The sequence below is a fragment of the Alligator mississippiensis genome, chromosome 13 (assembly GCF_030867095.1).
Source record: "Alligator mississippiensis isolate rAllMis1 chromosome 13, rAllMis1, whole genome shotgun sequence".
In the NCBI taxonomy this organism is placed as follows: Eukaryota; Metazoa; Chordata; order Crocodylia; family Alligatoridae; genus Alligator; species Alligator mississippiensis.
The window spans coordinates 51,610,417-51,624,334 of NC_081836.1; positions in this window are offsets into that span (position 1 = coordinate 51,610,417).

Consider the following 13,918-nt stretch of genomic DNA (forward strand, 5'->3'; position numbering starts at 1 on the left):
TGGGCTAACAAATGCTTGGAGAAGACAGAGAGGCAGAGAGTTACAGACAGTGGAGTAGGACACAGATGGTCACAGCTGAACAGCACAATATTTTATAACTCTATGTTCTGTACTAATTCACTTCTGATTCTGTTACTAGTCCTGGACCTATACCCTCACACCTGACACCAGGCCAGACCAAACAGGACAGTCATTCAAGCTTGTTCCAAACTAGACTGTGGCTTATTTATAAGTAAAGTCACAGCGTGGCCACCGTACAGCCACGAACAAGGTCAGGTCAGACAGACATATGCAAACCACTGCAGACCAAGGTTCAATTCCTCATTGCTTTGCATGCTGCGGGGTCACGCGTGCACACAACGCACAGGCAGTGTTCCCAGTGTGAACACCTGAAGTGTGCCAGTTCAGTCACATCCTGCACCCATTCTGTGTGCTGCAATGGACTGACTATATACAAGCAAGGCTGCCCTAACCCCGTCCTGCCTGAACACACATTCCCCGTCATCTCTGCTGGACAACAGCCAGAAGTCCAGAGTCTGCAGGCAGCTTTCCTCACTGCTTTTGCTATCTCATTTCCCACCCAGTCTCATTTACAGACAGGTGCTCATTGGTATCCACTTCCCATTCACAAGTCTCACTCCTTTAAATGAATTTTCCTTGGACCAGAGCCTTCCTGGCATGGCACCTCACCCATTCAGGCCCCGGTGCAAGAGGAAGTGTCAAACCAGAGATGTCATTAGGCAGAACCCCTCCACTGGCAACGTACCCCTAAACGACTTTTAGACCGAATCCCAGGAGCGAACATGGTGCAGACCTTACCGTTTATCAAAGGGTGACACTAGTAAGATATTCCCAAGGGTGGCAGCATTGCAGTGCTGGTTACCGGTGGATGCTTCATGTAAAGAAACCAAAAAAAATATCTCAAGCATCTGCTTGGGCTAAATAATGTATTCAGGATAAGGCAGTTTCTTTGAAGCAGCTTTTCATCCTTTAGCTCACTACAAAGCACAGGACCCCTCTTGTAAGATCTCTGTGCAAAGATCTATCCTCGACCAAAGGACTTCAAACATCTAGCCTCACTCAGAATCCCAAATGCACCACATCTGACTTAACACCCCAGGATGTGAAACGTTATAAATTTAATACATCAAGACATGAATAATGAGCATTTCTGCTGGCCGTGACAAGCAGGGATCTGGGGTTTCCATTCGCTGCGGAAAAAAACATGGATTTTCTTCTTTAATGGAGAAAAACACAGATTTTTCTCTTTTAAAGGAGAGAATCACAGGTTTTCACCTTTAAAGAAGAAAACGTGTGAAACGGTGGGTTTTCCCTTGCAGGCTGGCAGACTTCCAGCCTGCAAGGGGCTGCTTGGGGCTATGAGAAGAGGGTGATCAAGCAGGTGGCACCATGCACATGCACATGCACATGGCGGCCAGGCGGTCATGGAGAGTAGCTCCTGTAGCTTCCTCCAGGTAAGTCTATGGAGCCAGGGGAAGGGGCACAGGCCACACATGGGGGGAAGGGGGCACAGGCCATGCATTGGGCTGGGGGTGGAAGCGGTACAGGCCATATGTTGGGAGGTGGAGGGGAGTGGGGGGCATGTGCCCCCTGAGATTTCTGAGCCCACAGTGGGGCACAGGGCTGCAGTGGGGTGGACCAGCTCTGGCCATGAACCGTTGCCACAGCCCAGTGGGAGGACCTAGCATGGGAAGGAGCACCACACCAAGGGGTACCAGCAAGACTAGAGGAGCTGTGGGTCAGGAATGAGAGGCCCTGGCAGGGCCAGGGGCATGTGGGTCAGGAGTGAGGGGCACCAGTAGGGCTGGGGGGCTATGGCTTGGGAGTGAGGGGCAACGGCATGGGCAGGGCACCAGCATATTGGGATGCTCAGCACCACAAAGCAGCAGGGGGGACGATAGCTGCAGCTGAACCCGCATCCTAGTGAGCAACGGGGCAAGGGAAGCCTGATTTTCCATGATAAAAATCCCCAAATCAAATGCCAAAATTAATAGGTATCTAGAATTGATTTAATTATAGTGATTGAGGCACTGGTAGGCTTCCAAATTGCTTTAAAATTGTAAACATATCGATAAAACATTGTATTCAATTGATACCTCTCTCTCTCTCTCTCATATATATATGTAGTGGCATTTCATTTTAATTGTGGAAAAACATGGATTTTGGAGTTTTATCAGAGAATTTTCAATTTTTAAAAAGAGAATACCAGGATCCCTGGTGATATGCCACTGTTAGAGACACCACAGCTTTCAGGCAAAGCAGCTTCCAGAAAAGACACGTGCAGCTTTGCCTGGGTGTCAGGGACTGTCTACCTACCCAAACCGTTAACTCTCTTCTCCTTCCCCAGTAGGGGTTAATAACGAGGTGCAAAAGCTATAATTTCTAGGATGAGGATGCAGCCACATCAGGGCATGTAACAGCTTGGCTGCTACAGCAACAGGCATTATAAGAACCTGGGTCAACACTGGGCCAAATCCGGGGCAGCACCTCTCTCAGGGGATGCAACCCCTGCAAAATCCTGGGCCTGACTCTTGTTCTCAACCTAAGTTAGAGCAACCTCAGCAGCTGCTCCAATTCACAGCAGCTTCCCATGGGTGTTGTGAGTCCCACCAGCCCAAAGCAGCCAGAGAGAAGTGAGCTCTAACCACTCTCCTTCTTCCCCTATATCACAGACTACACAAGGGGTCAGGACAAATCCAGACAGCACTGGCTACATATCACCTGGGAGGCCTCCAGCAGAGAGGATGTTCCCAATGTGTCTTCACCAATGGTCTGGTCCCTTCACACTGATGCATTTCAGAAGAGGGAGAATCAGGTCCCGCTGATCGTCCCATAGGTACCAGCCACCATGGGATAAGGGCTAAGTTCCCAGCTCCAGATCAGCTCTACTCCAGACAGGACCCAAATGACTGGAGGCAAAGAAGACTGTGCACCACTGGGCAACCTGTGCCCTAGAGCTGCCAGAAGAGTTCACACCACAGCACACATGCTCTGTTGCCGTTCTGGTTTGCACCCAGCTGGAGCAAGCCCAAGGGGGCTATTCTGGTAGATGGGGATTGCGAGAACACACAACCCCTGGCCCATTTCCCATGCCCTACACCAGGGGGGCTGAGCGCAAGCCGGTTATGCTGCCTTGCTGCTCCCAAAGCAGTCCCCAGGTGACCAATGAAGCTGCCTTCATGAACCCTCTGCATTGTTAGAGCAGCCCAAAGCAGCCAGGATCTGAGAAACCCATACAGCAAAACCTGCCATCGTCACGAACAAACAGCGTTCTACCTGGCAGCCTCCGAGAGCACCACGGGCTGTGATAGACTGAGCCATCCTTGACAGTGCCCCCGTCAGACAAAGGCTAAGGCCCTGGGGCAGAGCTGTGCGTGGAAGTCTGTGCTGCAGCTGTGCCAGTTATGCCTTTCTCCCTCTCCCCGCAACATGCCAAACTCAGAGGGCGCATCCAGATGAGCGCGCATGTGCCTCTTGCCCCACCGCAAACCCCACTGAGACAGGGCAAGAGGCATGTGCAGGAAGGAAAAAATGTTCCCTGCGCTGAAAGTTTGCAGTGCGGGGAGAAAATTAGACCCCTGGATATCCAGGGATCTTAAAAAAACACTCCGTAGAAGAGCGGAGCAAAGCACGGTCCCAGACCATGGCAGGAGGTCAGTCCTCCAAAAGAGACGCTTTGGTGTCAGCCAGAGCGTCTCTTGTTCTCCTGCTGCCTTGGCCCCTGGTGATGTCCAAGGTAAGGGGGGAGGGGGGCTGGGGGATGTGAGGGGTTTGGGGAGTGGCAGGGGGGATGTCCCCAGGGCTGCGGGGGATATGGACCCAGCCCAGCCCCGTGCGGCTCGCTAGTCCAGCTTTGCACTGGAGCGGGTCATAGGGCTCCGGGAGGCATGCACAGGACCCGTGCTTCCCAGAGCCCTGTGACCTGCTCCGGTGCAAAGCCAGACTAGTGAGCCACACAGGGCTGGCCCATGTCCTGCCATGTACCACTCCCCCGCAGGCACAGCAGGGCAGAGGCAGGACCCAGCGTGGCGTGCAGGGACTGCATGCCATGCCCAGCTGGGTCCTGCCAGCCCTGGGACCCTTCTGCATGCTGCGCCAGGTCCTTCTGCCATGACTCGGCCTAGCCAGGTGGCAGAGAGGCCCCAGGGCCGGCAGGACCTGGCTGGGCCCGGCGCGCTGGGCCGGGTCCTGCTGCCATGACTCAGAGTGCCCCGCTCCTACTGCTGCTGCTAAAGGTAAGTTATGGGTCCTGGATGGGGGGGTTGGGACCCTGGGCAGGGGGTGCTGTGGCCCTCCAGGGGGGAGCTGGGGCCCTGGGCGGGGGGCATTCCATGTGCTGTGTGGGGGGCTGCACCCTGTGGGGGCCAGGAGACCAACCCCTCCTGACCAGCCCCCCCACAAGGTCTGCCACACCCACAGTCCTCCCAGCAATCACCCCACACCTACCCACACCAACCCACATCCCTCCACACACACCCTCCCCCTTTCCCCCACACCCCTTCCCACCCCCTGCCTGCAAACACCACATTCCCCCATCACACACCCATCATGTGCGAAGAAAACCAAAATTACACATCAACACATATAGGTATTTAGAATTCATTTTATTATGATGACAGAGACACTGGTAGGCTTCCACATTGCTTTAACATTGTAACTATACCAATAAAGCATTGCCCAACTGATCGCTGTCTCTCTGTCTCTCTGTCTCTAGTGGGTGTGTGCGCGTGCGTGCGTGTGTAGAGTGGTCTTTTGTTTTAATTGTGGAAAAACATGGATATTTTGGGGTATTTTTAAAAATGGATTTGGGATGCTGCTGCAGCAGTCCAGCCGGCACAAGGGGTAGTGTCCCCAGGTACCAAGTGGCCGGGCCCAAGGAGCTCCTGAGAGCAAGTAGCCCTGAGCTGCTTGCCAGGGCAGCTCTTTGTATGGATGGGGCCAGGATAGGGCAGCTTTTTATACTGCTGGGGACAGCACAGGTGCAGGCCCCAGGCTCTAGCTCTCCCTGGCTGTAGCTCCAGGAGGGTCCAGGCAGGGTTATTTTGCCCCAAGTGGCACAATTTGCTTCACAACAAAGTGCATGTCCAAGCACACGCACTGAGGCAAAAAGCCCCGGCTCAAATTTGCACTGCTTCTATTTGAGCTGCTGCAAGCACATGTGCTTGCATGTGTGGATGCACCCAGAGAGAACCGCATCTATCGGCTTAAACCAGGGCAGGCTTGGCTTTGTGTTATAACACCGTGCACCATGTCTGGAGCACCTGCACTGTCCACACAACTCACTGACTGCAGGGAGAAAAGGGCACTTGTAGTGCCGGCTGCTCTCTGCCATGCAGGCCTGCCTGCCCAGACCAGGCCCAGCACAGGTTCTTTATATCCTACAGGTCCAATCAAGACACTGAAATGGGACCAAGCCCCCAGAGGTGGTTTTGTCAACAAAAAGCAAAACTTAAGATGTTGGGTAGCTGTGAGGGACACAGAGGAACAAGCCTGGATACTGAGGGGGGCACAGCAGAGAGGGAAAATGGAGACCCCGGTTCTAAGTCCATCTTGCACCCTTACCAAATGCTTCCCAGGTGCTTTAGGAAGGAGATGGGGAGAGGAAGGATGACAAGGGACAGTGTGTGCAGAGAAGAAATGACAAGAAGACCAATTATCCAATAAATACATGTGGGCCTCTGCACTCTGCGCCTGACATGCATTCAAGGGCACAGACAGCAGCATTTTCGTTAGCCAAGTGAAATTCATATCCATAGCATATAAATTAAACACACATACAGGTACAGCATACAGGTCAGTGTGCTAACATATTTCATGTAGACTTTCCTGCTGCTGCTTTATAGAGTTGCTGGGGAAAACCCATTAGATAAAATTCATTTAAGAGGAGAAAAATGAAAAATGACTTGCAAAGGGTCAGAGTGTACCCCTCTCTGACCTACACCAGGCTTAATCCTAGCCTCAGTGATCTGGGAATTTATTTCCATGAAAGTTAGCATCTTCAGAAAGTCTTAAGCATCCCCTAGGTTGCTGTGTCCAGAGCTGTGTCCCAGGTTATTGCAAAGTCTTTGAAGCAAGGTACTGACAGATGCTTTTCAAACTCATATCGGAGCGTTAGCACTCATGTCCAAGCTATTTACATATCCACTGAGCACTGACTGCATTACCAAACTCCTCAGCCCCCATGCACTGGGCTCAGTCTAATGCCAGGCGTAGGTTATCTGGACAGCAGACTCTTTACTGGTCACCCCCAAAGCCCTGGCCAGGAATCTAAATGGAGCATCACTAGGATTTTGCAATGAGAAAATCCAAGAGAATTGCTATGCAGCATCCCTGGATTTGCAGCAGACAGAAGAAGTTGTGCACCTCCTGAAGCTTCCTCCTGGGCTGCAGAGACAACGGTCTTGCTACCTCACCTGTTTGTTAGGTTGCATGAGGATCCAGGCAAGCACCACAGGCTGCACTCAGTACCCTCCAACAGAGCATCGTAACGGACCCTGTCAAGGGACAGCATGGGAGGAGCCCACAGACAATGTGACAAGGTGGCATGAGCCAAGGTTAAACAAACCCATCCGGAGTGGGTTCTCAGGGTTTCATTTTGAACCTGTTGTTGACTGGTTTCCACTTTCTCTACTCACTGTAACATCAAGGAAAAGGTCAGTGTAAACTAGCCACCCCATGGCAGTACAAGGAGCTCAGCAAGATGTGGAAAGAAATGATCTCGCAAAGGACCGTGAAGTAAATATTCTTCCTGGAGGTTTCTGGCTGAGCTTCTCCATTTTCTGTTTATAGCCCATCTCCTTCTCCATGCTCTCTCATTATCCGTTCAACCAGATTGACTCTGGTCCTCCGAAGCCAACCTGTAACAGCCGATTGTTCTCAACAGCCCAAGGAGGGCTGCCTCTGCTCTGCTTGTTTCTTTAGCTCCGAACCACTTCAGTAACACCAGCCAGCAATGGAGGCAAAAGCTTGCTTGTCATTTTTTTTTTAAAGACATTTTTTGTGTTCCCAGCCAAATCCAGTCCAAATCCACGAGTCAGTCCAGAGCCATAAGTGGCCCTACAACGGGTAAAAATCCTCCACCCCTGCCAGGGGCTTCAGATATTTCCAAAGTCTTTTGGCAGGCATCCTATGTGCAGGCCCAAGCCTAGAGGCTTGGGGTTTGCACGCCACCAAGTTTTGCCTGCCCTCAGCCAAATGGCCGCAGGAACAAGCTACGGAGAAGCCTCCCATTTCCATAAAATGGGCATTAAGCCTCAACAGCTCGGTGGGTACTAAACCATGCCAGAAGAACAGTTATCCCTGAGAGTCTTAAGGAAAATTGCCTTCTTGGCCCCAGATACATGGTGTTTCCCCTGCCAGGCAAGCTTCCTTGTCATTAGCACCGTTCCCAAGTCTGCAAATGGAGACTAGGATTATGCCAGGACCCTGGAAGAGATGGAGAGGGTCGCTGGTCTACCGTATCTTCAGAGTGAATGCGAGTTGGCCAAGGCATGCTAATTCCTTGCGTCCACCTCTTTCCCATCACCCACCAGGAGGCTCCCACCACTCTTCCTCTTTCCATTTCCTTAGCCTTTAACAAGGAACAATGCATTTTCTTGCTGCTGACCTGGAACTTCCACCATATACCACAAGGAGGGTGCTATGTGCAAACCCCTGCCCCCATCCTTGTGATCTGCTTCCCTCCCAGGTCCATGGCATGCAGGACAAGTCACTCACACGCCAGGGAATATCCTGGCACACAATGCGTAAAGCCTGTGTTAGCAAGCCCAGAACAGCAGCTGTGCACACCAGAAGCCTTTCCAAGAACACAAACAAGACACCCTGCACTTTCAAAGGCATTATTGCTCATTTCAGAGCAAGCGTAGGATATAATGAAAAGCTTCATCCCCTTTCCCATCCCTCTTCCTTTGTATCTATCAAACCAAATCAGCTCCTTTCAGCTGGAGAAGCACTAAATCTAGCAGCGTTATCTGGCACAATCCTCTAGCCGGAGGCGACAGAGCACTAAGACCAGATCCACCCACTTCAAGGAAAATTCCTGCTCTTTTAATCCTTATCTCCTGCTTCAGACTGGCTGCTGCAAATGCACCATGAGATGCTCAGCGGGCAAGAAATGCACATTCTTCCCCAGCCATCAGAGGGTCGCCCACCACTAACTCCTGAGACCCTTAGGAGGTGGGCATCTGACATGTTTCCACCGATGTAACCAGCCTGATACTGGTACAATACAAGACTGGACACACAGCGCAAACCACTACAACAGCTCTAAACTGATGCTGCACAGAAATCCCTGTGGATTGAAGGCAAAGGTGGATTAGAAGGTGGATTAGAGGTGGATTATCATCATTACATGATGATAGTGCTGGGAAGGACCAGCCTAGACGTAGGCAGCATTTTGTCAGACACTGCATAGACCCACAGCAGGATACAGTCTCTGCTTTGAGGAGCTTTGAGCCCAAATAAATGAGGCAGACAGCAAGTCAGAGAGTAAAACGAAGCATTGAGGGTGGGACTTGCTCAAGAGTAGCAGCAGAACTAGGAAGGGCCTCCAGGTACCCAGATCAGAGTCCTGCCCACTAAGCCACACTACCTCTGTGGTGAGGGACAGGCGAAACACCCCGCTCCAGCTACGACCAGCGCTGTAGCTATACTGTCACCTTCCAAGGCAGCTGAGCTGCAGGCACTCAGGGTGAGCCCAACTAAAGGGTCGTGCTCCAGAAATGCAGCTCAGCACTACAGGGAGTGATACAGGGCACTAGGTAGGACTCTGGACCAAGCGAACATTTATAGATCCGTGGAGTTTAAGGCCAGAAGACATGATTAGGTCTTTCCACCTGATAGCCTGCATATCGCCTGCCACCCAAAGCCACACCTTTCACCCAGCTGTTCCTACACTGGGTTTGCATAACCTGGGTTTGCAGTCTCCAGAAAAGCACCTGATGTTGACTTGTAGAGATGGAGAATCCAACACTTCCCTTGGTATCTTGCTCCAAGTCACCCTCCTGGTTAGGAATGCATGCCCCACTACCAGCCTGAATTTATCCAGGTTCAGTTTATAGCCATAGGCTCTGATTACATCTTCCTCTGATAGACTGAATAACAGGTCAGCGCCTAGCACTCCCCTCGATGAAGTTACTCATATGCTGCAGTCACGTTACTTTCCATGTCCTATACAAACTGAGCTTCTTAAATCCCATGGGAAGGCATTTCCCTCTGCTGTTCTTTGCATGGTCTCCAGTGTTTCAACACCTCCTAAAACATGGACACCAGAGCTGCAGGCAGTATTGCACATTGGGTCCCATTCTTTCATTGTTTCCCTGTTTAAGATAAAAACCTCTTAGCCTCAGCCTCCCAATGCAAGCTCATGGCCAGTTACTTGTCCACTGGGACCCCAAGCCTTCTAAGAGGTGCCGCTTTGCAGAATGCAGTGTCCCTTTCTGCATGTAACTATGTTTTTGGCTATATTAGAAGCATTTTTCTTGGAAGGGCCTGGGATATCAAGAACCCAAATTGTTCTCTTCTCCTCATTATTTACCACTCTGCCACATTTATCAGCAGTGATTTTATAATTCCTTCTAGATCATTCATACAAAAGTTGAATAGCACAGGGTCTAGTCCTGATTCCTGCAGAACCCAACTCCAAAGCCTCCTTCAGCCATGCTTCTGGATGGGACCACTACTTTCTTAGGTAATCTATCAATTACTCTGTCCTTAAGGTAATGAATGCTTTGATATAAGATAACGCTAATTTTTTAATTAGAGAATCTTGTAAAACATTGCAAAGTCTATTACATTCACCTCTATCAATCAAACTTCTAACCGCTTCAAAGAAGGAAATCAGGTTTGACAAGCTCTATTTTCCATAAAGCCGTGTTGACTGGCATTAATTACATTCCTATCCCTTAATTCTTTATCGACTCAGTTCCATGGCAGCTCTTCTCTGATTATGGCTGGGAGTGATGTCAGACTAACTGTCCTAGATTTCGTCCAGCAATTCCTCTTGCCCTCTGTGAATCTTGGCACAACACCGACATTTTTCTGGTCTCCTGGAACTGCCCCCAGATTCCAAGAGTTATTAAACATGAATGGCAATGGTTCAGAGATCTCTTCAGCCAGCTCTTTTAGGACTCTTGGATGGAAATGAACCAGGTCTGCTGATTTAAAAATAGGTTTCCACCTGGTTGATGTTGTCCAAGACCTCCTCTCTAACAAACTGGAAGGTGCTGCCTCATCCCTATATAATCACCATCCTACTCCCGACACGGAACAGGACTACTTTTGAAATTCTGCCTTTTCTGCAGCATTATCAGCCATTTTGCCCTCTCCAGCAAGCAGCAGGCCCATACCCCAGCTAGGGTTTCTTTGGCTCCAAACAGACTGAAAATAACTCCTTACTGTCTATAGCTCCATCAGCCACAGATTTTCCCAAACTGTCCCTCATCCATCTGACCTTGTCTGCTCTAACCAATGCACAGCAACTTGTTCATTAAAGAAACTACAGAAACAGACTTCCCTACTGCTCACACCTCATCTTTGGGGAAAGGACAGAGGAATAAACAGCACGTAACAAGCATTAGTCACATTACTGCACTCCAGGAAGGTGCTAAAACACTGCATGAGGATTGTGGTACCAGAACCTATGAAGAATAGAACAGAATACAAGTGCAGCCGTCTCCCCCTCCCACTAGCTCCAGTCTTCAGGGTCCAACTCCTACTATCCCATTAGCTCAATGTAGACATCTACACCCTGTCTAAGCCACCCCCATATTTACTTATTTTGATTCCTTGCTTTTCTCTCCCTGAGGCCGTGCTTATTGTGGAGGGCTTCACAAGTGTGAAGGGCATAAGTGGAATGGATGCTGCTTTAATAACCTGAATCTACTGCAATTTGTTAACCTTTTCCCACACTGGCCTAATTTCTGCACTCCAAGCAGGGGTCCAATAAGAGCACTTAGCCATAGGGAACTGGAGACCAGGCAAGTGGTTCTTTCTTTGCTTCAGGCCTTCCCTCTTCCATTATGTTTGACCTTTAACTCGTCCGGTAGTTGGAAGAAAAGGAGACCGTCCGTGAAGCTCCTGCTAAGCTTACATGGAGCTTCTTGGCGTTCACGCACTGACACAGCGCTCCTTCACTTGTTTCAGCACTCCCACCTCAAGGCCTGTCCATTATTCAAGACCCTGTATCCACTAGGAAACTGGAGCACATGTAGAGAATTGAGCTAAGTGAGGCAGCATTCACTACAACAGATCAGCAAAAGCAAAGGCAAGTTGTGTTTAACATCATGTCTCTGAGGGGACCTGCTTTTTTTTGCAGCTGGCTGAGCGGATGCCAACACAAGCATGTTATAGCTCAGAGAAAACTGCCAAACCCTCACCCTTCTTGAAGCCCCTTCCTTTCAGCCTCACTGCACCCTTCCCTGGCATCCCCTGCTGTCTGCCCTTCTTGCTTCTCTCTTCCTTTGTCTTTCCCTTTAGTCAACTCCCTTCCCCTCCAAACCATAGAACGAACACGTTGCCTTTACGCTGACCGCTCTGCTTGGATGTCGTTTCCTTTCCCCCAGCCTTAGCTCCCTAGTTTTTTAAACTGCAGGGCCAGTCCTCCACTCTGTTTGTATGATGGAGTCCTGATCCCACTTGGCCCCCTGTGTTATGATAGCAAACATGTTTCATCCTAACAGCACAGCTCATCTCTGCCTACGCTGACTACTCAGCTGTGCATCAGTCAACCTGAGTGCTAAATATTGAGCTTAAAGAGGATTCAATTTCTCAGTAAAAACAAGGCCCTGACACATGGTGTGTCTGAGCATCATTCCTTGACTAGTTTAGCTGCTGGCCTCCTTGGGGCAGGAGCCAATTCTTCCTCTGCATTTTATATGGAGCTGAAAACTCTGATGGTGCCCAGTAAACAACTGGCAAGGAGGCAATTTATGTTAATTAATATATACAGCCAGCTTCAGTGACAAGCAGAAACGAGTTAAAGGCAGAGGCATCCTCAGTGCTTGCAATGGTGAACCAAGTGGGAAATTCTGCTACTGCAGTTCCTTTGAGACTCCCCAAGCTCCGCTACTATAGCTGTTTGCCGGGAAGCCCAAACCGCACCCTACCCACTCCATATGAGGCCAGATGCACCACCTCCCATCCGAGCGGCAAGCAGCAGAGAGGGCAGCTTCCCACTTGCTGCCCCTCAAGGAGGAAAGTGCAGCCCATCGAGAGGCAGGTTCCAGCCTGCAGTGCTTGGATTGGCTGTTAGGGCCAAGAAAAACCGCTGCATGTTGCCGTCTCTTTTTCCTGGGCCACCTTGCTTGGTGCAAGTGGGGAGGCTGCTTGCCAACTCCTGAATCCCTCACAGGTTACTGCCATGGACCCAGGGGCGCCATTCAGCTTGCAGGCTGGCAGCCCCGGGATGCCTACCCACACTGCTGTGCAACCAGCAGCAGGAAAAAAGCAGGGCACGGTTGCTCCAACATGCACGGTGTCTGGAACAGCTATTGAGTGGTTCGGTTTTCCTGAGCCACTCAATTCACTGCACAGAGATGCTCCCAGACTCACAAGGGACAGAGGGTGGGGAAGGAGCTGAGCCAAGAGCACACACCAGCACTCCTGCTCCTAGAGCATGGGAAGGTGCCTTCCCCTGAGTAACTTCTCCATTTGGTGTTAAAAAGACAGGATCATAAATGGCTTTAGTCCTCCTGGGCACCATCCTGCAAGTCACGTCTGACCAACCTGACTGCTTTCTAAGATAAGATGACTGGCTCTGCAGATGCAATATACCTCGACTTTAGCAAGGCTTTTGATACTTTCTCCCACAACGTTCTCACAGGCCAGCTAGGAAAGTACGGGTTGGATGAATGGACTCAAAAGTGGACAGAAATCTGGCTGGATCATCGGGCTCAGAGGGCAGCAGTCAATGGCTTGATGTCTAGCTGGCAGCTGATATCAAGGAGCGCACCACTTAGTTTTGTCCAATATCTTCATCAATGACCTGAAAGATGGCATAGAGTGTACCCTCAGCAAGTCTGAAGATAACACCAAGCTGGAGGGAGTAGTAGATAAGTTGGAGGGTAGGGCTAAGATTCAGAGTGACCTAGACAAATTGGAGGATTGGCCAAAAGGAATCTCATGAGGTTCAATAAGTACAAGTGCTAAGTCCTGCACTTAGGACAGAACAATCCCATGCATGGATATAGGCTGGGAGTGACTGGCTGGGCAGCAGCTCTGCAGAAAGGACCTGGGGGTGACAGTGGACAATAAGTTGAATATGAGCCAGCAGTGTGCCCTTGTTGCCAAGAAAGCTAATGGCATCCTGGGCTGCATTGGTAGGAGTGTTGCCAGCAGATTAAGGGAAGTGATCTTTCCCCTCTATTCTGCACTGGGGAGACCACATCTGCAGTCCTGTGTTCAGTTTTGGGCCCCCCGCTATAGAAAGGATGTGGACAAATTGGAGAGAGTCTGGCAGAGGGCAATGAAAATGGTGAGGGGTTGGGGGACATGGCTTATGACGGGAGGCTGAGGGAACTGGGCTTATTTAGTCTGGAGAAGAGAAAAGCAAGGGGGGAATTAAGAGCAGCCTTTAACTCCATGAAGGGTGTTTCCAAAGAGGGTGGAGCTAGGCTGTTCTCAGTGGCGACAGATGCAGAACAAGGAGCAATGGGCTCAAGTTGCAGCAAGGGTATAGTTAGGTTAGATATTAGGAAACAAACTCTCTCACTAGGAGGGTAGTAAAGCACTGGAACAGGTTACCTAGAGAGGTTGTGGACTCTCCATCCTTGGAGGGTCTTAAGACCTGGGTAGACAAAGCCTTGGGTAGGATGATCTAGTTGGGGCTGGTCCTGCTTTGAGCCGGGGCTAAACTAGATGCACCGGGATGAGGTCCCTTCCAGCCCAATTTTCCATGATG